This window comes from Sus scrofa, chromosome 10 (assembly GCF_054392235.1).
Source record: "Sus scrofa isolate SSC_HxYL_T2T_F1_AM1 chromosome 10, Sscrofa_HxYL_maternal_Yorkshire_Landrace_v2.0, whole genome shotgun sequence".
NCBI classification, from domain to species: domain Eukaryota; kingdom Metazoa; phylum Chordata; class Mammalia; order Artiodactyla; family Suidae; genus Sus; species Sus scrofa.
The window spans coordinates 58,051,231-58,075,343 of NC_139392.1; the positions used below are offsets into that span (position 1 = coordinate 58,051,231).

Sequence of the window (24,113 nt, forward strand, 5' to 3'; positions counted from 1 at the left end):
GGGCAGCGCAGCTTGACTCTACCAGGCTTTGCTTACAGGATTCCTTGTGAGGGTTATGCTGGTTCCCATCACTGCTTCTGGGGAGGGGGATGTTTTATTACTCTGCATGGCCAAGCAGTACCACTGAGCAGCCCAAGGTCTTTGTCTGTTACAGCAGCCCATGCACAGTCCTTGGAATGTGTTCAGGAGCCTGAACATTCCTGCTACCCTTTCATTCTTCTCTGGAGACTCAGAATGGTGAGCTGGTCAGTCTTGGAATTGGATAGGAAAAAAATAACTTGACCCACCCTAAGCCAAGACATTGAAGAGTGCCCTTTTTTCATTATTTTATTTTATTTTACTATTTTTTGTCTTTTTAGGGCTGCACCCATGGCATATAGAAGTTCCCAGGCTGGAGTTTGAACTGGAGCTGCAGCTGCTGGCCTATACCACAGCCACAGCAATGCCAGATCTGAGCTGCATCTGCAATGTACAACACAGCTCATGGCAACGCCAGATCCTTAACCTACTAAGTGAGGCCAGGGATCAAACCCACATCCTCACGAATACTAGTCGGGTTCATTACCACTTCGCCATGATGGGAACTCTGAAAAGTACCCTTTCTAAAACTGTGTTATTTCTATTATTTGACATGTGCCTGAAGAGCAGAAGGTGTATGTCTGTGCTTTCCTTCATGTGCAATGCGTCTGGCTTACCAAAGAAACGGATGCTTTTTATTGGCCACCTTTCACCTTGAATATTACACTTCCTCTCGAGGAGACCCCCCTTCAAATTTTTTTTGTTATTGTCCCCTGAAGGGGTCTTGAAAAACTTTGCCTTCTGCATCTTTGCTCAGATGTTCCTTCCCTTCCTTTTGGCTTAAGCCATGCCTGGGCGGGGACGTCTACTCCATAAACATCACCTGTGTTACTGTGCTGACCTAAAAAAGTTTTGTAACTTTAAGACTTCTCTTGTTTTTCCTGCCTTCTCCATGCAATGATCCTCTCTAATCATTGTTTCAAAAGTAAATTCTTTTGATCAAATTTGGCGACACAGAACACTTCCCAGCTGTTCACTGGGGATACATGGCCAATCGATGATGCAAACATCTGTTCTGGCTGGAATAACCCTCATATTTCACCAACTGGAGTTCTGGGACCATCTGCCTATCCCTCTTCCCACATGACCTCAGAGTTCTGTTGAGGTGAGGGAAAGCCAAGAGCCATTTGGTGAATGAAAATGAAGTTTAGTGTGGTAGCAAATAGCTTTAATTCTGAAATTGAAATATTTATTGACAAATGTACATTTGATGATATCTTGGAAATGTTTTGTCACCCGGTATAGGGGACCTTGTCATCTCTTTATATTCATGTTTCTCCTTAAATATGCTTGATTAGGAGGCACCCCCACTTAGACCCTGAGAGTGGGCAGGGGTTGGAGTGATCATCTCATACAGAGGAGTGAAGCATCTACCTTAAAGCTTTCTGGGCATGGCCAAAGAGCCAGCTTAGAAACTTGGGTCTTTTGACTTATACGTCTGTAAGTGGGCTTCATGGGAGTCCAAAACCCCCTAAAATTGTGTCAAGGTTTTGTGTGTATGTGCAGTGCTGGGGCAGAGAATTCAAAGCATTGCTTGGAGTCTCAATGTTGCATCATGCTATTCTTGTCCTTTTTTTTTTTTTCCCCTGCTTTTTAGGGCCACACCTGAGGCACATGAAAGTTCCCAGATTAGGGGTCGAATCGGAGCTGAAGCCACTGCCCTATGCCACAGCCACAGCAATGCAAGATCTGAGCCATGTCTGTGACCCACACCATAGCTCATGGCAACACCGGATCCTTAACCCACTGAACGAGGCCAGGGATCAAACCTGCATCCTCATGGCTACTAGTCAGACTTGTTTCCAACAGGAACTCCTATTCCTGTCCTTTTTAATTCTCCTGCTTTGGTGATTAGTTTGACCTCCAACTTCTCAGGTTTAGGATGAGACATAGAGAACATTTGCTAGAAAATAGTGTGCATGGAAGTTAGCTTTACTGGAGGAGAACTTTGTTACACACAATTTATCCTGCCTTTGGTGACTACTGGTTTCAAGGAAGAGAGGGCAAGAATTTTAGCCTATTCAGAGGAAAGTCATCACTTTGATAAGGAAAAATAATGCTCAGCCATTATCTCACTGACCAGGGGAGAGCAGGGCCATCCTCTTCTATGAAGTATAACTCTTTGTTTCCATGGTTTGTATAGATTTTGGAGCCAAATGACCTGAGCTTGGAGCGCCACTCTGCTACTCCCTGGCTGTGTGATCTTAAGCAAGTGATTTGTTTTTTGAACCTAAATCTTCTCATATTAAAATCATAGGGGTAGGATGTGGAGAAAGGGGAACCCTCCTTCACTGTTGGTGGGAATGTTAATTGGTACAACCACTATAGAAAACAGTATGGAGGTACCTCAGAAAACTAAATGCAGAACTACCATATGATCCAGCAATCCCACATGTGGGCATATATCTGGGCAAAACTTTCGTTCAAAAGGATACATGCACCCCTATGTTCACTGTGCCCTAGTCACAATAGCCAAGACATGGAAACACCCCAGATGTCCGTTGATAGATGAATGGATTAAGAAGATGTAGTACATATACACAGTGGAGTACTATTCAGCCATAAAAGGGACAAAATAATGCCATTTGCAGCAACATGGATGGAACTGGAGATTCTCATCCTAGGTGAAGTAAGTCAGAAAGATAAACACCATATGATATTACTCATACATGGAGTCTAAAATAGGGCACGAATGATCCTATCTACCAAACAGAAACAGATCATGGGCATGGAGGGCAGATTTGTGTGTGACAGTGGGGAGGAGGGCGGGGGCGGGGCACCAATGAGGCATTTGGGGGTTGGTTGATGCAGACTGTTACATTTAGAATGGGTGGGTGATGGGGTCCTGCTGTACAGCACAGGGACCTGTGTGGGTATGGGTGGCTGGGTCACTTTGCTGTACAGCAGAAATGGAAGGAACATTGTAAATCATCTATACTTTAAAAAAGACAAAAAATATAGGGATAGTGTTAGACATTTTGCAGGGCATGTTGAGGATTCAATGCAAAAATCTACAGCGTCTCAGGCGTGGATCTGACCCTCTACAGATGATCACCGTTTCCATTATTCTCTGCTGCCCATTTCAGGGCTTCTGAGGACTTGTGTCTTTCTAGATCAAAAGGCGTGTTTTGATTTACCGTTACCATAAACTGAGGAAACCCAGTTCCTGGGAGAGCCTACCTTTGAGCTCCTCTGGGAATGATTGTGGAATATGTATGTTTGTTAATTTGGAGCCTGCAGGAAGCATAAGTATAACCACTGGCTTCAAGTGTCGGATTCCTTAAAATGTAAATGCAAAACGCCTACATCTGTGAAACCAACTGGTCCCCTTTCTGCGGTGCAGGCTTTTGAGGGAATTCAGGATGATGTGTTGGATTATTCTTTTCTTCACTAGCTTTTCCATTCTCTTTCTTTTACCATCCGTGAGATGCTCCCATTGATCTGCTGGCATTCCATGTCCTGCAGGAGAGTTTACAGGATAACAGGGCACATGATCTTACAGGAAGCTAAGTGCCAGCTGGACACCTCATTTGGGGAACAGAGCCATTAAGACACTGTGGTTCTGACACAGAGAACAAACTTGTGTTGCCAAGGTGGAGGGGGGAGGGAGTGTGATAGACGGGGAATTTGGAGTTAGTAGATGCAAACTATTACATTTAGAGTGGCTAAGCAGTGACTTCCTACTGTATAGCCTAGGGGACTCTATTCAATTTCCTGGGATAGACCATGATGGAAAAGAATATAAAAAAAAGAATGTCTATATATATGTATGACTGAGTCATGTTGCCGTACAGCAGAAATTGGCACGACATTGTAAATCAACAACACTTTAATAAAAAAGTAAAATACAAGACCCTGTGTTTCTAGCAAATGTGATCTGTTTTAGAAGGAGAGATAAGAGAAGGATATGACTTTCTATTTTAAGCTACAATGAATCTTCATATGTAGGGAGCATGCAGAGTTTCTCATCCATGGTCTACCTTAGGTTGTTACATGGCTTGGTTCAACTCACTTTTCCTCCTCTATGAAAAAGCAGTGCCTCCAAAAGCTAGTGTAAAGGATGAACATTTGTTCTATAATAATAATACAAATATTTTTGTTGTCTTTTTAGGGCCGTACCACAGCATGTGGAGATTCCCAGGCTGGGGGTCAAATGGGAACTGTAGCCACTGGCCTGCACCACAGCCACAGCAACAACAGCCATAGCAACACCAGATCCAAGCCACGTCTGTGACCTACACCACAGCTCATGACAACGGTGGATCCTTAACCCACTGAGCTAGGCTAGAGATCAAACCTGTGTCCTCAGGGATACTAGTCAGATTTGTTTCTACTGAGCCATGATGGGAACTCCAAAAATAAATTTAGATGAGTTACTTAACTCTCTCAGTTGGCTGATGTGTTTTTTAGACTAAGATGAACACAGAATATGAATCATGACTCCCCGATCTTTCCTGTTCTGCTCCCCACAGTCCCTACCAGCTCCACCATCCCCTCCCATGCACACACACACTCTCTCTCTCACACACACGCACACACACCAGCCTCTCATGATCATGAGTCCTGTGATGACTTCTCTTGCGTATAATATGCTTGTGAGATTGGGGACCTATCACAATGCCTGATAAAACTACTATGAACACATTTTAGGTATTTTTCTAAGCCTTTCTTTTCCCAAATTTTTTTTTTTTTTTTGGTCTTTTTGTCTTTTGTTGTTGTTGTTGTTGTTGTTGTTGTTGCTATTTCTTGGGCCGCTCCCGCGGCATATGGAGGTTCCCAGGCTAGGGGCTGAATCGGAGCTGTAGCCACTGGCCTATGCCAGAGCCACAGCAACGCGGGATCCGAGCCGCGTCTGCAACCTACACCACAGCTCACGGCAACGCCAGATCGTTAACCCACTGAGCAAGGGCAGGGACCTAACCCGCAACCTCATGGTTCCTAGTCGGATTCGTTAACCACTGCGCCACGACGGGAACTCCTCTTTTCCCAAATTTTAAAAAATAATCAAAAACAAACTCAGCTGTAGACTTTATTTAAAAGCAACGCAGACCTCAAAAGTCAAGTTCTCTAAGAATGGAAAACTCCAGTTCACAACAAAAATTAGCACTGGCTTGTGTGTCTTGCCACCGTCTGAAATCTTATGGTCCCTCCAAATGTATAACAAATGCATCCCATAGAAAGTACTTATATTTTTAGGTTTAGGTGTTTTTAGTCAGCATTCGGTGCATTCTCTTGCGGGAGCAGCATGGTGAAAGGAATGATTCTGACGGATGCTGTTTCATTCCTACCTGGGCAGGTTTCTTTCTTAATCACTCCTGCCTTCTGTGAGATCTGGGACGCTCAGTCTTAGGATTGAATGGGTGGTGTTTCTCTGGTCTGTGGCCCCATCTCTCTCGTCTTGGGGTCCCCCTGCAACTCATTCCTCCCTACTTCCTTGCTTCGCCCTCTTTTCCTTCCTTCCTCTTCTTTCCTTCCTCTTCAACGCCTTGGGCCTTGAACTTCCTTCATTAGCCAGCATCACACCCGTGTTCTCAAAGCTTGGCCCCAGACTAGCAGCCTCAGCATTACCTGATGTGGGAGGCAGCCTGATGACCTCTCTAAAAGGTCTGCTTCCTAATCCCTGGAACCTGGGGGGGATGCTCCATTACAAGGTGATGGGGAATTAAGGGAGTGTATCTCATTCAGGCTGCTTAGCAGTTGACCTGAAGATAGGGAGGGTACCTTGGCTTCTCCAGATGGATCCAATATAATCACAGAACCTTTAAATGTGGAAGAGGGAGGCGGTATCAGAGTGATGCAATGTGAGAAAGGCGTGCTCGCCACTGCTGGCTTTGTAGATGAGGGAACGTGGCCATGAGCCAAGGCATGTGTGTGACCTCTAGAAAGTGGAAGAAGCAAGACAAGAATAGATTCTCTCCTAGAGCCTCCAGAAAGAAATACATCCCTGCAGACACCTTGATTTTAGCCCAGTGAGACCCTTTTTGGACTTAAAGTTTTAAATTCCAGAACTAGAAGGTAAGACTTTAACGTTTTGTTTTAAACCAATAAATTTGTGGGATTTCTTGTAGCAGTAATAGGAAACTGACACAACTGGAAACTTAAAAATAAAAATTTTAGCTCCCATTCCAGACCTACTGTATTAGAAACTCTAGGGGAGGGGCAGGAATCTGCATTTTAACAAGCCCTCTGGGCAAATCTCACGTGTGTGAAGTTCGAGAATCTCTGCTTTAGGGCATCTGTTTTCCCTTAAGGGGTCAAGTGGAAGGTGAAAGCAGTGGTATTTGGGGAATGTGGTTGGGAAAATGCTGTGGGCTTGATGAAATAGTGTGGTCACTGTTGAGCCGGCTGGCTTCGCACGACATTGTTGTCCCTAGCAAGGGACAACGTTGTATTTGTGATGTGAAACAACATAGCAGACTCTGCTCCTGCAGCTGGTCTGCAGCTTTTCAGAGAGAGAGAGAGATGTTTTGGGGACATACTTTCGTCTCTTTAACTTATTTGTCACAAGAGGACTTATTTATCACAAAGGTAGCTGAGTTAGAGTGGGTGGCAGACTAAAGGCCAAGTGCTGCCCAAGGAGAAGTTAAAGAAAGGATGCCACGTCCAGGTACTTGTTCATTTAGCATACATTTAGCCCACCCGGTGCCAAGCAGTGTGTGAGGCTCTGAAGATACAGGCTGAACAAGGCAGACACGATCCCTGCTCACAAGGACCTTCGTTCTGGTGGAGGAGACAGCAGACATCTATTTGGATAAATAGAAGGTTTGTGCAGCTTCCTGCACAGAACAGCTTGGTTTTGCTTTGTGCCATGATACAGGCAAATTTAGAATGGGAGCTTTGTCCCAGATCACCTTGCAGACGGAGGCTGGTGAAACAGAAATATGCAGCTGAGTGCTTCTTGATGGACACTTTGAAAGCCTATTAAGAAAATCAATGGATCCTGCTCTAAAGGAAACCATGGTTGAGGACTAAGTTAGGGCGAGTGATGAAGCAAAGAGAGTGGGCTCCGGAGCAGGATGGGCGGCCGAGCAAGTGGGTGGTGATGAAGGGGAGATCAGAGGAGAGGCTGGAAGGTCCCTTACTGGCTCTTCAGATAAAGAAGTCCCTGTTGAAGAGGAGGTTCACTTTATATCTCTGCAATAGTAACCTTCCCCAAGGGCCAGATGCTGGCTTAAAGAGGACAGCCCCCTTCCGAGAAGGTATATTGTTTATCCCTGAGGATGTCTGTTTCACTTATGTCCAATCGATAGAAAATAAATTATGCAGGACATTATCTTGGTTGGGTAAATAATAATGAACAGCTCTTCCTCTCCCCCTTTCCTTCTTCTCCTTCATGAATTGCATATGAAGAGCTTATGTAATGTCTACAGTGAATCCCCATTTTGTCTCCCAGGAGCACAGTTTCACTGGTTGTGGTCTTTTGTTCCTGATTTATTTTCTGCATATTTAAAAAGAGTTTCCAAGCAGCTTACAGTAGAGTGCCAGATCCCTTCTGTCTGCCTCTCCAGAGCCACTCTCTGTGCCTTCTCTGCCCCAGGAGGCTGATCTGATCAATGACATTGACCCAAGAGTTGCCTTGTCCTTTGTTTTCTTAAATTTATTTTTTTTTATTTTATTTTTTTAGGTCTGCACAGTATGGCATATGGAAGTTTGCAGGCTACGGGGCGAATTGGAGCTGTATCTGCTTGCCTGTGCCACAGCAATGCAGGATCCAAGCCTCATCTGCAATCTGTGCTACAGCACATGCCAATGCTGGATCCTTGACCTACTGAGCAGGGCCAGGATTTGAACCTGAATCCTCATGCATACTAGTTGGGTTCCTTACTGCTGAGCCACAGCGGGAGCTCCTGCCTTGTCCTTTGGCTTCCAGTTGGTTTGACCAGTAGGGACCCCACCCAGGAAACTACATGGATGAGAGAGTGAGGCCCAAGTATTCTAAATTGAGTGTGCCGGCTTCTTTCTGTTGGGATTGTGGAAGATAAGAATATCAAACTATATAACAAGAAGATGGAACTCCATCAAACAAACTGAAAGGCATAGGGATACAGAACTAGGAATCGAGGTGCCCATGACATTTGTTTGTCTTTTTGTGTGTACTGGAGAATTAGATATCTATCTATCGTTTGTGAATTATGTGCACCAGTGTATTGCCCATTTGAAAACTGGGTTGTTAGGGGGTCCCACTGTGGCTCTGTGGGTTAAGAACCCGACTTAGTGTCCATGAGGATGCAGGTTTGATCCCAGGCCTCACTCAGTGGGGTAAGGATCCATCATTGCGGCAAGCTTCAGTGTAGGTCACAGATGTGGCTTGGATCTGGCATTGCTGTAGTAGTTGCAGCATAGGCCTTAGCTGCAGCTCTGATTCACCCCAGGAATATCCACATGCCACAGGCACGGCTGTAAAAAGAAAAAGAAAAAAATAATAAAATTGGGTTGTTAGTTTTTTTGTTTATTTGTTGGAGTGTCTTAAAAATACATTCTAGACATCAGTCTTTTGTCAGATATAAGTACTGTAAGTGTCTCTCTCCAGCCTGGCTGGTCTCGTCATGGTCTGAATGATGTCCTTTGTCTAACAGATATTTTTAATTCTAAAGAAGTCCGTTTTATCATTGTTTTTTATTATATGGTGAGTGCTTTTAGTGTTTTGTTGAAGAAGTCTCTGCCTACTCCAAGATCGTGACAATTCCATTTTCTTCCAGGTTTATTTTTTTTACTTTTCACATTTACGTCTATGATCCATCTCAGACCGATTTTTAAAAAAAGTTTTATTGAGGTATAATTTACTTACCATTAAATTTACTCATTGTAAGAGTACCATTCAATGATCTTTAAATTTACAGAGTCATGCAACCATTTCCACAATATAATTTTAGAATATTTTCATTACTGAGAAAAAAAAAAACAAACCCTTGTGCCCCATTTGCCGTCATTCCTCTTCCCCACATCCAGCCCCAGGCAACTGCTAATTTACTTTCTGTCTCTATAAATTTGCCCTTCAAATGTGTGTGTGTGTGTGTGTGTGTGTGTGTGTGAGGGAGTATGATATGTAGTTATCAAGTACAGACTTTAATTCCAAGCTTCCTGGAAGCATGAGGAAAAAGGGAATACCAATGTTTTTCATGATCTTCCTGGCTGGTTCCTGCTAGGACCACAATTCCATCATCTCAGGAAGAATTATTGGTACCAGGTCTTTTCTTTCTTTCTTTCTTTTTTTTTTTTTTCTTTTTAGGGCTGCATCGTGGCATATGGAGGGTCACAGGCAGGGGTTGAAATGGAGCTGTAGCCACCAGCCTATGCCACAACCACAGCAATGAAAGATCCGAGCCTCATCTGCGACCTATACACACCGCAGCTCATATCAACACTGGATCCTTAACCCCCTGAGCAAGGCCAGGGATTGATCCTGCGTCCTCATGGATGCTAGTCAGATTTGTTAAGTCCTGCGCCATGACGGGAAATCCCTGTACCAAGTCTTATATAAGAGGCATCGGGTAATGTTATGGGCTATGCCTTTGGCTACATTTTGGCACAAGATAGAGAAAGCTTAGTTCTTTTGTTGGCACCCTCTAAGCGTTAAGGAATTATCTATCACCCAGTAGAGATTAGGGAAGACACTTCTGTGAGAAGCTGTGATAATAAAAATTATGCCCGTGGATCTCCGATGACCTAAATGAATACCCTGGGGGAACTTAAGGCAGCTGAGAAATAAGCAGGCAGTATGGTTCTGTTAAATACGCAAGTCTGAAGCAGGCTTTTGGTGAGAACAGATCAGTCTTTTTCACAGTTGAATTCTCTGATGGAGGAGTGAGTGCTTGAAGTGCCAAAAAGCTGCATTGTTTGTTCTTCTTCTAAATGTCCTCCCTTAGCTTTATTCAATTATGATTAACAAATAAAAAATTCATATCTTCAAGGTGTGCAATGTGTTGATATACATCATGAAATCAAGCTAATTAAATAGCTAGCATTTCACGTTACTATTGTGTGGTCTGTGTGTGTAGTGGGGGGTGGTGAGAACATTTAAGATCTATTCTCACAGCAACTTCAAGTATACGTGTCATATGAACTATAGCCACCATGCTGTCCACCAGGTCTCCAGAGCTTATTTATCTGATTACTGGAAGTTTGTAGCCTTTGACCTACATCTGCTGGCCTCCTCCCTCCCAGCCTCTGGTAACCACCTTTCTAGTCTTTGTTTCTGTGAGTTCAACTGTTAGCTGTGTTGTTAACATAGGACTCGTGTGCTGTATCGAGCTACCAGGCATGCAGGTGGCAGAGCTGACATACTGTTGTGAGCCTTTTAGGGCCTGGTGTGTTCTTGTGTTTCTGCCCGTCAGTGGCTGGCACACACCTCTCTATTGTGCATGGATGCCAGAGGGGCCGTGAGTCAGGCCAACATCCCCCACTTAAAAGACTCTTCATTCTGCTCTGGCACCTGGAAAAATAGATGGCTGGTTCCCTAGATTTTGGCACCATAAAGTAGAAGAGAAAATGCTTGGGGCCTACATAATTTTAAGAGTTCTTACCACTTAGTCACCTCAAAAGATGAATTTATACTTTGGGTATACTTTATACCCAATGGGATCAGTTCATTTTTTGATGTAATTTTTTTTAATTAAATTATAGTTGAAGTTGATTTACAGTGTTGTGCCAGTGTCTGCTGTGCAACATAGTGACCCACACATTATTTTTCTCATGTTATCTTTCATCATGTTCTATCCCAAGAGATTAGATATAGCTCCTGTGCTATATTTCTTATTCATTCTAAATGTAGTAGTTTGGGGTAGGTAGGATTAGTCAGTTTTATTTATTTATTTATTTTGGAGGCCATACTCGCGGCATATGGAGGTTCCCAGGCTAGGGGTCGAATCAGAGCTACAGCTGCCGGCCTGTGCCACAGCCACAGCAACGTGGGATCTGAGCTGTGTCTGCAACCTACACCACACTTCATGGCAATGCCGGATCTTTAACCCACTGAGCGAGACCAGGAATCAAACCCATGTCCTCATGGATACTACTCAGGTTCATTGCCACTGAGCTGCAAGGTACAACCACTTTGAAAGCTCTCTGGTAGTATCTACTCTAGGTAAACAGATACATACTGTATGTCTTAGCAATTTCTGTTCTAAGTATATACCTAGTAGAAATTGTTACATATGTTCACTAAAAATATGTACAAGTATGTTCATAGCAGCTTTATTTGTAATAATCCCAAACTGGAAACTACCCAAATGTCCATCATTGACAACAGAAGGATGGGTTAATGAAATGGATATTCATACAATAGAAATACTAGAGAGCAATAAAGTGAATGACTTCACACAACATGTGTGAATATCAGAAATTATGTTGAACTGAAGAGCTGGATACAAAGAGGACAATACTATAGGATGCCATTCACTCAAAGTTCAGAAATAGGTAAAACTGATGATAGAAATGAGTAGTGGATACATTTGGAAAGTGATGACTGACTGAGGGTATGAAAGGGCTTTTGAGGCACTAGTGGTGTTTTAATGTTTGATCTGGGTGGTAGTTCTGCAGATTTGGTCACTTGGTAAAAATTCACTGGGCTGTATACTTCTGGTTTGTGTACTTGACTGTATATATGTTATATCAGTAAAAAAAAATTACCTAAAAACAAAGAGGGCAGCTAGAACAGTCTTGCCTCATATGTTGAGGATTATCTGATAAAAGTCTATTTCTGAACATACATTGATTCCAGAAATGGTGCAGATTTTGAAGAGTCATGCATAACCTGAGATAAAATATGAATGGATAGCTTGAGTCAGAGAGGATTTCTGTATTTAGACTCAAAATTTGACAGGGATTAATGGAGGACATGAGACATTTCGTATTTTTTAAATGTTCATCCCTCTTTGAGGTAAGATGGTGTATAATAGTGAGTTTTAGTGAAGTCGTTGTGTCTAAAATGTCTGACTTCTTACTAGTGATATTAAACTAAGAAACTCAAGCTTGTGCTCTCCACTCACCCAGACAAAATGCTGCCCAGCTTTGAAAAGGGGTATCTGGCAGAATAACGGTCCATACTTTTGAGGACTTCTTTCTTCCATCCCCTCCTCCCTCCCTCCTTGAGGAGCTGAAAGGAAGTACTTCATACCATTGTTAGAATAAATTGGGAGTTGAATCATTTGGTGCAGGTTGGGGTGGGTCTACTGTCTCCTTGATCCATCAGGATCTGGCCACCTTCCCTTCTGTACCCTCATCTATTCCTCGCCCCTTTGTTCACTCTGCTCCAGCTTCCCTGACACTCCTCAGACCTATCCTGATATTCCAACCTTCACACCTTTGCCCTACCTGTCTGCCCTACCTGCCTGCCCGCCCTACCTGAAATGCATGCCCTTGTTCATCTCTGCACCTAATGCCTTCATGTCCTTTGAGTCTTCACTTAAATGTCATCCACCCAACGGGGTCTACTCTGATCATCCTGTTTAAAACTGCAGTCCGCCTCCTACCCCTCACTGGACTGCCAAGACATTTCTGGACATGCATAAGAGACAGTGTGATGGAATGGGAGAAAGGTGGGCTTTGGAATGAAATCAAGCTAGAGGTTGGAATTTGGGATCTTGATGACGCTAGAATTTCTCTGGTCCTCAGTTTCCTCAAATGTAAAATGAGACCATCTCATGGTATTGCTGCCAAGTAGCTCACTGTGGGTGAAGCACCTAGCCCAGGACTGGCACGTAGCAGGTCTCATGCATGAAATCTCTTATCCCTCTGTCTCAACTCATTTCCTTCCTGCCTCAGTCGGGGCTGATTTACACAGTCAGATATTAGACGAAGTCTGTTCCAGATGAAGATGAATAGTTTCCCAAGGCGAATGAGCTAGCATTGAAAAGTTGAACCTGTAATGTAGTAACTGGAATGATTACAGTTAGCCTCATCTTACCTACTCAGAAATGATTTTGTTAAAAGCCTGGGAGAGGAAATGGCCTGAAGCCTTGGATGGGAAATGACTGTTTAATAAGCCAAGTCTCTGACGGGCAGGTGATGTTACAGCCCTAGAGGATGGTGAGAAGATAAAGATCTTCACTCTTGCCCCAAACATTCTGAGGCATTCCGGGGAGAAGCTGTATCATTAAGAATCATGTTCTGGAACACCCTGAGGGTCAGAAAAAGCGACCATTTGCCTTTGGGGCACAGGGATGTGTGTTCTAGTTACTAAGCAACTCACCCTTCTGGGCCAGCCTGGCCTCATTATTCTACCTTTGGTGGTGGGGAACGAATCTGTTGTTTTCAGAAGGAGACACTATGGTTTCCAGTTCCTTCCATTTGTTAAAGGAAAGATTCTGGTGAAAAACGAGTAAGACTCAGGGACGATTCTGTCCCCGGTGTGGTGAGAATAAGATTAGGGAGGAAGGCTGTCAATAGAACACTGAGGTATCTGTCCGTCACTTTTATACTTAGTCCAGTGAATAATCAGAAAAATTGTGGGACAAGCTGGTTGGTTGGGTAACAGAAGAGCTTACTGAGAAAGAGGTGTTCTCAAAGTGTGTCCACCAGTGTTTGAGGACCTGTGATTGACAGAAGAGAGCAGAAGCTTTAGAGAGGCATGGAAGAGAGGTCAGGTCTTAGATCCAGCTCATATTTGTTGTTTGAGCCTCCATTTCCCCATCTGTAAAGTGGGGATAGTAACAGTAGTATCTATCAAAGTGATTTTGAGGATTAAATGAACTAAAACAGAAATGGTTGAGCACAGTGCCAGGCACACAGTTTGTGCTAAAATTTTTAATTTTTATTTATTTTTTGCTTTTTAGGGCCATACTGGCAGCATGTGGAAGTTCCCAGACTGGAGGTTAAATCAAAGCTGCAACTGCCAGCCTGCGCCACAGCCACAGCAATGCTGGTCGCGTGATCTGAGCTGAGTCTGCAACCTATACCATGGCTCATAGCAACACCAGATCTTTAACCCACTGAGCAAGGCCAGGGATCAAACCTGCATCCTCATGGATACTAGCTGTGTTCATTACTGCTGAGCCACAATGGGAACTCCTAAAAATGTTTGCTTTTATTGAAAAATTTGGGTGGTTGCAACTGTATACAAGAGGGCATTGTGGCTACTCTGAAGAATCTCGCATTTTCTTACAAAAGTTCTTGTTCATCTTTTTCTAAACCCACATGGAAAGAAGCTAGTAGTGGTTTCCCTGTGCTGACGGAGTGCTGTTTTTTAACTTGGTAGAGAGCACAAGTTGGGTGAGGAGGCAGAGAGCCATAGTCAGAGAGCAATTAGGAGCTTAATAAATGAATGTCCAGTTGAATGGAGGGAAAGGCTCACAAGAAAGATGTAAGCTAAGGGCAGCAAGAATGGGGCAGCTGATCCCATTCTCAACTGGTAACTTGCAAAACTAGGAGTGGGCATTCAGTTCCATCAGTTTGGCTTCTTGTCCTGGTTTGGGTATTGCAAACCTTTAAAGTACCCTGTGCCACCATTTCCCCAGCTGCTCAGCATTCCCGCTCTAATGGAGCAGTTCTCTGGGATCCTGATGGAGAAGTTAACCTTCATGTCTGCAGACCCGCAACTTTTATACTCCCAAGGGTGCTCCTGACCTGTGCAGAATTGAGTCTTTGGCGACAGTGGAATAGAGTATATAATTGATCGCAACACTTGTTGGCGCTGCCTTGGGAGAATTTCGGGATCGTGGATTGGGCCTTAGGTTGGTTTTAGCTGAAGAGCTGTGCTCTTATTTCTCTCCCTTTTCTCAGAATGGGATAGAAAAATTCACCTCCAAATTGAGCTCTGGATTCATCTCTCTACCGCCTTCTCTGCGCTTGAATGGTTGATCTCTCAATTTATGTTCTGCTGTGTGCCTTTGGGGAGCCAAACTCTGCTCTGGTAATTGTAATGAAAGGAGAGGGCTCAGCTTTCAGAGAGAGAATCACTCTTTACTAAAGACACAAATGGGAAAGAGTAAAATTTAGGGTGTGATACTCAGTGTTACGACAAAGAATGTCAGTCCCCAAACCCAAGCTGAAAGAGATAATGCAACTTATTTTCCATAAATCAAGCTAATTTTGATGCCAAGCTCCCATCCTACTCGGGTGGTTAGAAGCTCCTTTCCTGAACTTTTCCCCACTTAGGCATGTTCATTATTGGCTGTATGTCCATGTCAGCCAATAAACTTGAACTTAGTGGGTATTTTTAGGACATGGCAACCTGGTGAGGCCAGAAAACCTCATGCTTGTGATTGTGTTTCTCTCAATATACCACATTTTCCCTCCCTAATGTCTTTCTGCCAACACAGAGCATATCCAGGGAGCAAGCCCAGGTCTATAGAACATGTCCCCTACCTTCTTTTTTAACCTGAAAGAAGTCTTTTTCTTTGCTACAGGTTAAATATAGGCAAAAATTCTTTGCTACTCCTCCCATTGAGAGGGACAGTCTAATGGCTCTTCCCTTGAATCTGAGCTGCCCTTAACTCTTCACTTGTAACCAATAGAATTTGGCAAAATGGACATTGCATGAAAGGTAATTTCAGCTGGCACCCTTTGAGAATGTTCATCCTGGAGGAAGCAAGCTGCCAATTAAGATGTTTGCTTGAGGCTGCCATGCTGTGAGGAAGCCCAAGCTATCAGCACAGAGTAGCTACATGAAAAGACAGGGAGAAGGGAGAAGGGGAGAGAAGGAAACTCCATTCATCCCCAACTTTTGCAGCCAGCCCAACTCAGCCAGGCACCAGGCATGTGAATGAAGACATCTTCAGATGCTTCCAGCCATAGCCACCATCTGACTGCAACAATGTAAGGGGCACCAGCCAAGAACCATCCAGATGAACTCAGTCAGTACACAGAATCACGAGAGATAATACTAAGTTATTGGTTTTTCTTTTTTTCTTTTTTTACAGCCACACTTGCTGCATATGGAAGTTCCCAGGCTAGGGGATGAATTGGAGCTGCAACTGCCGGCCTATGCCACAGCCAAGCCACACTGGATCCGAGCTTCATCTGTGACCTACATTGCAGCTTGTGGTAACACTGGATCCTTGACCCACTGAGCGAGGCTAGGGATTGAACCTTTATTCTCATACACACTGTGTCAGGTTCTTAAGCCTCTGAGCCACAATGTGGAGCTCTTTAAGTTATTGTTTTAAGCCCTGTGTTTTCAGAACAGCAGTAGATAACCTGAATACTCCTCATGCTATTCTCCTCAGTGGGTTTAGGCAGTTAGAGATAAAATCCAGCTATTAATCTTCACTCTGTCACATACATCCTCTGAGGATAGGAATCACAGAACCTGTTACCTCTTAAATATGGGAAGAAGCCTGGGTAAAGGAAGATAACATAGGGATTTAACAATCTCTTAAATTAACATTTAAAATATTTCACCCATACCCAGTTTAATTTTGACCTCTATTAGGATGTAATTCCATTGTTGTACTCTCCATGGGGTTGGCTTTTCTGAGATTTGGGGAGGGGGGCTTTGTGAAATTAATAGGTAAAAATATTTTTTGTTATGGCTTAATTACTATTTTTAATCATTGACTCTGTGCACTCGATTCTGTGAAGTCCTATCAAGCATTCAAAGAAAAATTTACTTGGGAAAAGGAAGCTTGAGGGAAGTCATAAACCCAGAGTTACACCATCTGACATGTCAACTGTGAGAGGACCAAGGCAGTATTTCATCAATTTCCATATGAGATCAGAGGAGAGAGGTGTCACTGAGGGTGTGGGTGGTCCGTGAAGGCTCTGATTTAGGGACATGTCCTGCAGCGAACTCTCTAGCACAAGCAGGTAGACGCATCAGTAATGGAATTTTGGTAGGGAGAAGGGAGGGCTTTGCTCATGCAGGGGAATGGCATGAGTGAAACCATTTTGCAGAGTATTTTGAGTGGTAAAGTGAACTGGAGGAGAAGAAAAAATGAACATAAGAAGAAAAATTTAGCTGCTTAAACAACAGAGCCATACAATTTACATTTCTGAATTTTCCTTTTTTTCTCCTTGGAGAATGTCCTCTCTAACACTGGGTGACAGCTACTGACCACCAAACGAGGACTTTTAGGCACTCTGTTCATTGTCCAATGCCCAAGAAAGTAACTTTCTGAGATGCAGCTTATAACATGGGGGAGTAGCATTCGTGGGTTGGAAGGGTTTCACCAGGACCTTGCCTTGGTTTGCAGGAGACAAGCCACCTCATCTTCCTTTCTTGAGATCTTTGCAATTAACCAATGATTGTTCCCTGTAGGAGCTTTCCTCCCTCCCTGGGGGCCTAGGTGAAACCTTTGGGGGCTGGTTCTCCCCGTTGGCACAAAGCATGGGTTTGTAGACTCTGCAGTGGAGCGCTGCACTCAGAGTAGGGCTTCCAGACTGGTTCTCCAAGGCACTCCAGGTCATCATGTAGAATCCTTTGGCTCTGGTGGCCTCTAAACTTGTGTCCTCATCTTCCAGCTTTGGATATGTAGATGGTGAGGAAAGATTGAGAGGCCCTTCCCAGAAAGAGACAAGAGATAGCATGTCAGGCGTGTGGGGTAGAGGAAGCAGGGAAACTTAGTGTCCCATGGCTGGAGGCAGAAGAAGCCAAGAATGACTATTTCTGGTCCTCTAGGAAGTCTAAAAATGCATGTAGTTCCTAAGCAGTACTGTTTATATGTTCTTCTTTTCCTTTTCTTTTTTTTCTTTTTTAGAGCTGTACCTGTGGCATATGGAAGTTCCCAGGCTAGGGGTCTATCAGATCTGCAACTGCTGGCCCACACCACAGCCACAGCCACGCCAAATCCGAGCCATGTCTGCAACCCACACCACAGCTCACGGCAACACTGGATCCTTAACCCACTGAGCGAGGCCAGGGATTGAACCTACATCCTCATGGATACTAGTTGGGTTTGTTACCCCTGAGCCACAATGGGAACTCTCCTGTTTATCTGTTTTTCTGATTCCTAACCCCGGCTGCCTTGCATAAATATCACAACCAACTTTTCAGGGTGTGTTGAGACAGGGAGTAGCATTTGATAGAATTGCTACAGAAGATCAGAAACTTGCCACGTGAAAGAAAACACAAACTACTTTTTTTTTCTGGCTCCATAGTTTACCTGTGGATATTAGAGATTAGCCATAGTATTTTTCTGTTTCTTACCTGTTCCAGCTTTACTGAGGTGTAATTGACGTATAACATTGTGCAAAGTTAGGGTGTGCAGTGTAATGATTTGATTTGTGTATATAAGATATACAAAGTGATGACCCCAATAAGGTTAACAAATCCGTCAGCTCATAGAGTTGTAATTTTGTGTCTGTTGTGCTGAGACCCTTAAAAATCTTGTCTTACTAACTTTCCAAATCACACTACAGTATTAACTGGAGTCCTCATGCTGTGTATAAGATCCCCAGAACTTATTTATCTTGCAACAGGAAGTGTGTACCCTCTGACTATTTTCATACATTCCCCCCACCCCATATATTACTATTTGATTTAGTCTATGACTAAGTAAATGTGGCAGAGTTTTCATCAGGATGGAAAAGTGTGTAGCCCTGCCCCATTCCCAACATTTTTTTCTTTTTCTCTTTCTTCCTTTTTTTTTTTTTTTCTTTTTAGGGCCACACCTGCAGCATGTGGAAGTTCTTGGGCTAGGGGTGGAATTGGAGCCACAGCAGCAGACCTGTGTCACAGCCGCAGCAATGTCAGATATGAGCTGCACCTGTGACCTACATTGCAGCTCGTGGCATCGTCGGGTGGTTAACCTGATACCAGTTGGGTTCTCAACCCACTGAGCTACAGTGGGAACTCCCCCAACAACCTTTTCAAGCTCAAGACCTCTGTCAGCTCTGGTCCCACCCTCATTGCAGGCATTGGCTTGGAAGAGAGGTGATGGACATGGTCAACATCTTGCATTATCCCAGAGCTTCTCCCTTCCTGTCCCATGATCTAACTTTCAATGGCGCCCCTGCTAGTTGGGTGTGGATGCAAATGAATCAACGTGAACACTGGATGAAGTGGGGCAGCCCTCTGCTGAGAAGGCAGAGGGGGAGTTCCCGTTGTGGCGAAGCAGAAATGAATCCGACTAGGAACCATGAGGTTGTGGGTTCAATCCCTGGCCACACTCCGTGGATTAAGGATCTGGTGTTGCCGTGAGCTGTGGTGTAGGTTGCAGATGCAGCTCGGATCCCGAGTTGCTGTGGCTGTGGTGTAGGCCAGCAGCTGCAGCTCCGATTTGACCCCTTGCCTGGGAACCTCCATATGCCACAGGTGTGACTCTAAAAAGACAAAAGACAAAAAAAAAAGTGATTAGAAAGGAATATATTACCCTGATAACCACCCTAGAGCTTGTTATTTGTAGAAAAGCTGGAAATTGCAAATAGACATAAATAAAAACTAAAACTCATCTTCTGCAGGTAACTGCATTCTATCTTATAATCTTTTTTCCCCCCATTTTACATTGTCTCAAATATCTTCTCATGCTCTCTTAAGAGTGAATTGCTGAGGGTGTCTCACCTTTTTTTTTGGGCGGGGGTCTTTTTAGGGCCGCACCCATGGCACATGGAAGCTCCCAGGCTAGGGGTGGGATCTGAGCTACAGCTGCCGGCCTACGCCACAGCCACAGCAACACAGGATTTGAGCTATGTCTGTGACCTACACCACAGCCCATGGCAACGCTGGATCCTTAACCCACTGAGCGAGGCCAGGAATCGAACTCACATCCTTATGGATACTACTCAGGTTTGTTACTGCTGAGCCACAATGGGAACTTCCATGTTCTCATTTTTATACTTGTTTTTAAGCAAGAGTTTCTGTGCATCCTCAGGCGTTTCTACAGTGCCACCAGGCTCTGTGTTACACATAGCTAAACAAAGAGCAAAAATTCTTTGGGTATAAGTTGCTGGTAGCTGGCATCTGATATTTCCCTTCCTTCAGGAAGCGCCTGTCTGCTGCAAAGAGTAAAAAAAAAAAAAAAAAAAAAAAAAGGCAGAGGAGAGGTAAGGGAGAAGGCTGGTTTGTCATAGCTGATAATGGCTGGTAGAATTCACATCAATCATTCTCTATATTTTTAGTCTCATATAAAAAGAAAAAAAACACCACCCTTGGCTGGGGTTGCTGTGTCGTCAGAAGAGATGTAAATATAACGAAGATGTTGTTTCTCCTTGTGACTAATCCCTGAAAGAAAGGAGGAGTGTGATAGTCGGGGAACCCAGCCTACGCTTTTCAATCTTTAAATATTTGTGATAAATCATTCTCCTGCGTGTGCGTGTGCGTGTGTGCGTGTGTGTGTGTGTGTGTGTGTGTGTGTGTGTGTGCAGGAATCCCCCCAGCCCACAGAGGTTCATTGCAGGAGTTTCAGGGCCTCTGTAGGTTACTGACCAACCAATCACCTGATGACTGATGTGAGAATCTTCCAGAATGACACTATTGAACAGAGGCATCAGACCTTCGCAGAGTGGAAATTATGGACCATGCTGGGTTGGTCTTGTGCCAGAATAAAGAATAGGGTTTCAGGGGGAAAAATGCAGCTTGGAAGAATTAGGAATGGACGTGGGTGGAAATCAGACATTTCTAGAAGGTCATCCACCCAAATAAGGCTGGTGCTAGGGTTGTTGCTGGGAGTGAATGATGTAATCTCTGTGCAGCTCTTAGCATGGGCTCTCGTTTACAGTTAGCGCTCAGTAACTGGTAGCCATTATTCCCACTATGGTTATGATGGTTTCTTATCACTTGTCATGCTGAATTAAATTTCCTGTGGGACAGCCATGTCTAGATGTATGTGCTGGAGGAGTGGAAGATATTCTGGGAAAAAGCTGTTGTCCAGTGGGAGCTCTCCTCTTTCCCTCCCAGCCCATCCCATCCCCAGTCTTCACAACATTGTCAGGATGCTTGTTGGGCAGGCTACCCTGAATATGCAGGATACGTCTTGGGCCATTGCAGGGTATGACTGGGTGATTATGCTATACAGCAGAAATTGGCACGACACTGTGAATTAACCATACTCTAATAAAAACAAATGCAAAAACCATATCACCTCTGTAGTTCTAAGCACACGTGAGCTTTCAAACCACCCACCTTTCCCGTCTCTCCCTCCTCCTTTCTTTTGGAGAGGAAAGATGCTTTCTTATTGCAAATAAGACCACCAGCCTACATCTTAATAGGGGAGAGGGAGGGGACAGGGAGATGAAAGGTGAAGCCTGTATTTTGGCAATGGGGAGGGAATTTGGGCGTAAGAGTTTTCACAGCATCTGAAAGATCCAAGACAATTTGGAGAGGCTAAAGGGGGTTTGGAAAATGTTGTGGGTGAGACTTTGGGTTCTCTTAAATGTTCCTTGAGAATGAATATTGGAGTTGAATTGCTATTCAGTGCTTTCAGTGTTCCTGGGTTGTGCAAAGACTGAGCCATGTCCACTCCCATGGATATAATAGGGCTACATGTATATAATCTTACAAATTCATCTCTCTGGTCTTGCTTTAATTTATTTCTTGCTTGCTTTTTTTTTTTTTTAAGGACCTTACCCATGGCATATGGAAGTGCCCAGGCCAGGGGCTGAATCAGAGCTACAGCTGACAGCCTACATGACAGCCACAGCCACGCAATATCTGAGCTGTATCTGCGACCTACACCACTGCTCTCGGTAGCAACACCAGATCCTTAACACACTGAGCAAGGCCGGGGATTGAACCCACAACCTCATGGTTCCTAGTTAGGTTCAATTCCACTGCACCACATGGGGAACTCCCTAGTTTTCTTTTTTTTTTTTAATTGCTTAGGCTGAGGAAAATCCCCCCCCACACACACAGCCCCCGACCCGAGCAAAGCCTGGCTAGCTAACTGTGTGAGTGGTTTTGAATTTCTCCATAAACCATTCAACAACTCTTGCTCCAGCTGCTTTTCCTCATTGTCATTGACAGGGCCAAGAGCTGCTCTGTCAGATTATCCTCAGAAACTGGAGGATCCCTCTGCCCAAGGCCCTTGACAGACAGGGCTGGGAAGGGGATCTGTGCTTGATTGAACCCGAGTTGTGTTGTTTAAACATTGAGCTCAGTGTAGATATCCACATGCAATTTCAGGAGGTATTCTGTCTTCTTTATTAAGCTCTGGGGGCATTAAGAATTGCAGAAACAGAAATGGTTTCTGTGCTTTCTGTGTATAAGTGGCAGCTCCTAATTGTCTATTGCCATGTTTTTCTTGGAGCCCTCTGTTTTCACATAATTTTTAAATAATAGGATCAGCAGGTGATTCCAAATAGATCATAGACCTCAAACGCACCTGAATTCCTTAAATTATTACAGAGATGCCCAAGGTAAATTTGTGAGGATTGTCAAATGGGTGGCAGGACTGTTGTTCTGGGTGAGTATTTTTAAAATACTCTTTCGGAGGGCAAATCTGGCATGTTATGCTGATTAGGTGTTGGACCAGCCCTAGTGTGATAGGGATTAGGATTTTTACAAGCATTCCAAAATATTCTATTTTTCATTCTGTGGACATGTGGTAGAATTCCATCTCCCTCTCCTCTTCTAGTGACACAAGATTTTTAACTTCCTATAGCTAATGAGCTGAAGGGATGTAAGTTTTGTTTTATTGAAGAATAGTTGATATAGCATGTTCATTGCTGATGTACAGTTTATATCTATATGTATGCATACATTCCTTTTTCAGATTCTTTTCCATTGTAGTTATTACAAGATATTGAATATAGTTCCCTGCACTCTATAGTAGGATCTTGTTTATCTATTTTATGTAGAGTAGGTTGTCTCTGCGATTTCAAAATCCTGATTTATCCCTTCCTGCCCTTTCGCCTTTAGTAATCATACATTTGTTTTCTTTTCTTTTTTGGTATATAATTTTATTTGATTTAAAGACTATAAAGATGTACAACTTTTTTTTTCTAATTTTATTTTATTTTATTTTATTTTGAGTTTTTGCCTTTTTTTTTTCCCTTTAGTACAGCATGGTGACCCAGTTACACATACATTTGTTTTCTATATCTGTGAGTCTGTTTCTGTTTTGTACGTAAGTTCGTTTGTATCATTGTTTTAAATTCCACATATAAGCACTATCATATGATATTTGTCTTTGTCTGATTTATTTAACTTAGGATGATAATCTCTAGGTCCATCCATGTTGCTGCAAATGGCATTTATTCCTTTATATGGCTGAATAATGTTATATATATCATATTGAAGTACCTATGTTTAAAAACAAGTGTGGGATTCACATTTCCTTCCCATTGCTGTGGTGATTGTTGAAGCTACTGTCAAGCGGAATTAATCATTCTGAATCCCTAAGTTATGATGAGAAAAGCTCTCCTCTGCCAGTCAGCATTGGCTGTGTATTATAGGTGAGAAACCTTTCTGGTATTAGCCCACTGACATGTTATAATTCTTTGTTACTGCAGCCTAACCTAGCCTATCCTGATTGATACATCTTAGCTCCGATTCCTTCTTTTTTTTTTTTTTTTTTTTGCTTTTGCTTTTTAAGGCCGCGCCAGTAGCATAAGGAAGTTCCCAAGCTAGGGCATTGAATTAGAGCTGCTGGCCACAGCCACAGCCACAGCCACAGCCATGCAGGATCTGAGCCGTGTCTGCAACCTACACCACAGCTCATGGCAACACCGGATCCTTAACCAACTGTGTGAGTCCAGGGAAGGAACCTGCCTTCTCATGGGTACTAGTCAAGTTTGTAACCCCCTGAGCCACAACAGGAACTCCCTTGGCTCCAATTCTTGATTTTTAAGTCTTAGTTTCAACATTAACCTATAATATTTCATTTTAAACCTCTCTGAGCCTAAGGTTCCTCATTTCTGAAACGAGGGGTTTAGATCAGATTCTTTCTACAGTACCTTCCAGCTCCAACATTCTCTGATTCTTCCCCTTTTAAATGAAAGTATTGCTCCTTTTAATAATTCTGGTCTTTTTGGACTCTGACAGGCTGGAGTTCAAACCTGAATTTTGCCTTTTGCCTGCAGTGTGTCTTTGGGCAAGTTACTCAACCACTCTAAGCTTTATCTTCCTCTCCTGGAAAATGGAAGAGCAGCTAGCTCCTGGGGCTCATGTGGATTAAATCAGATGAATAGTTGAGTTAATTGAAAGAGTGTGTCTGCAATAGCAG

At 43.5% G+C, this 24,113-nt stretch overlaps 1 protein-coding gene across 18 annotated transcripts in view; it reads left to right on the forward strand.

The window, feature by feature from the left end:
• Positions 1-24,113, forward strand: part of FRMD3 (FERM domain containing 3) — a 407,701-nt gene that overhangs the window by 199,230 nt on the left and 184,358 nt on the right. Inside the window, exon 1 of one of the 18 annotated variants that reach the window (XM_021064665.2) lies at positions 5,944-6,093. The exons of 16 other annotated variants lie outside the window; for them this stretch is intronic. The gene's annotated coding sequence lies outside the window, so the exon portion shown is untranslated. Of the gene's footprint in view, positions 1-5,943; positions 6,094-24,113 lie in introns of those variants that run through there. One more of the 18 variants, XM_084979817.1, reaches the window with a different exon arrangement.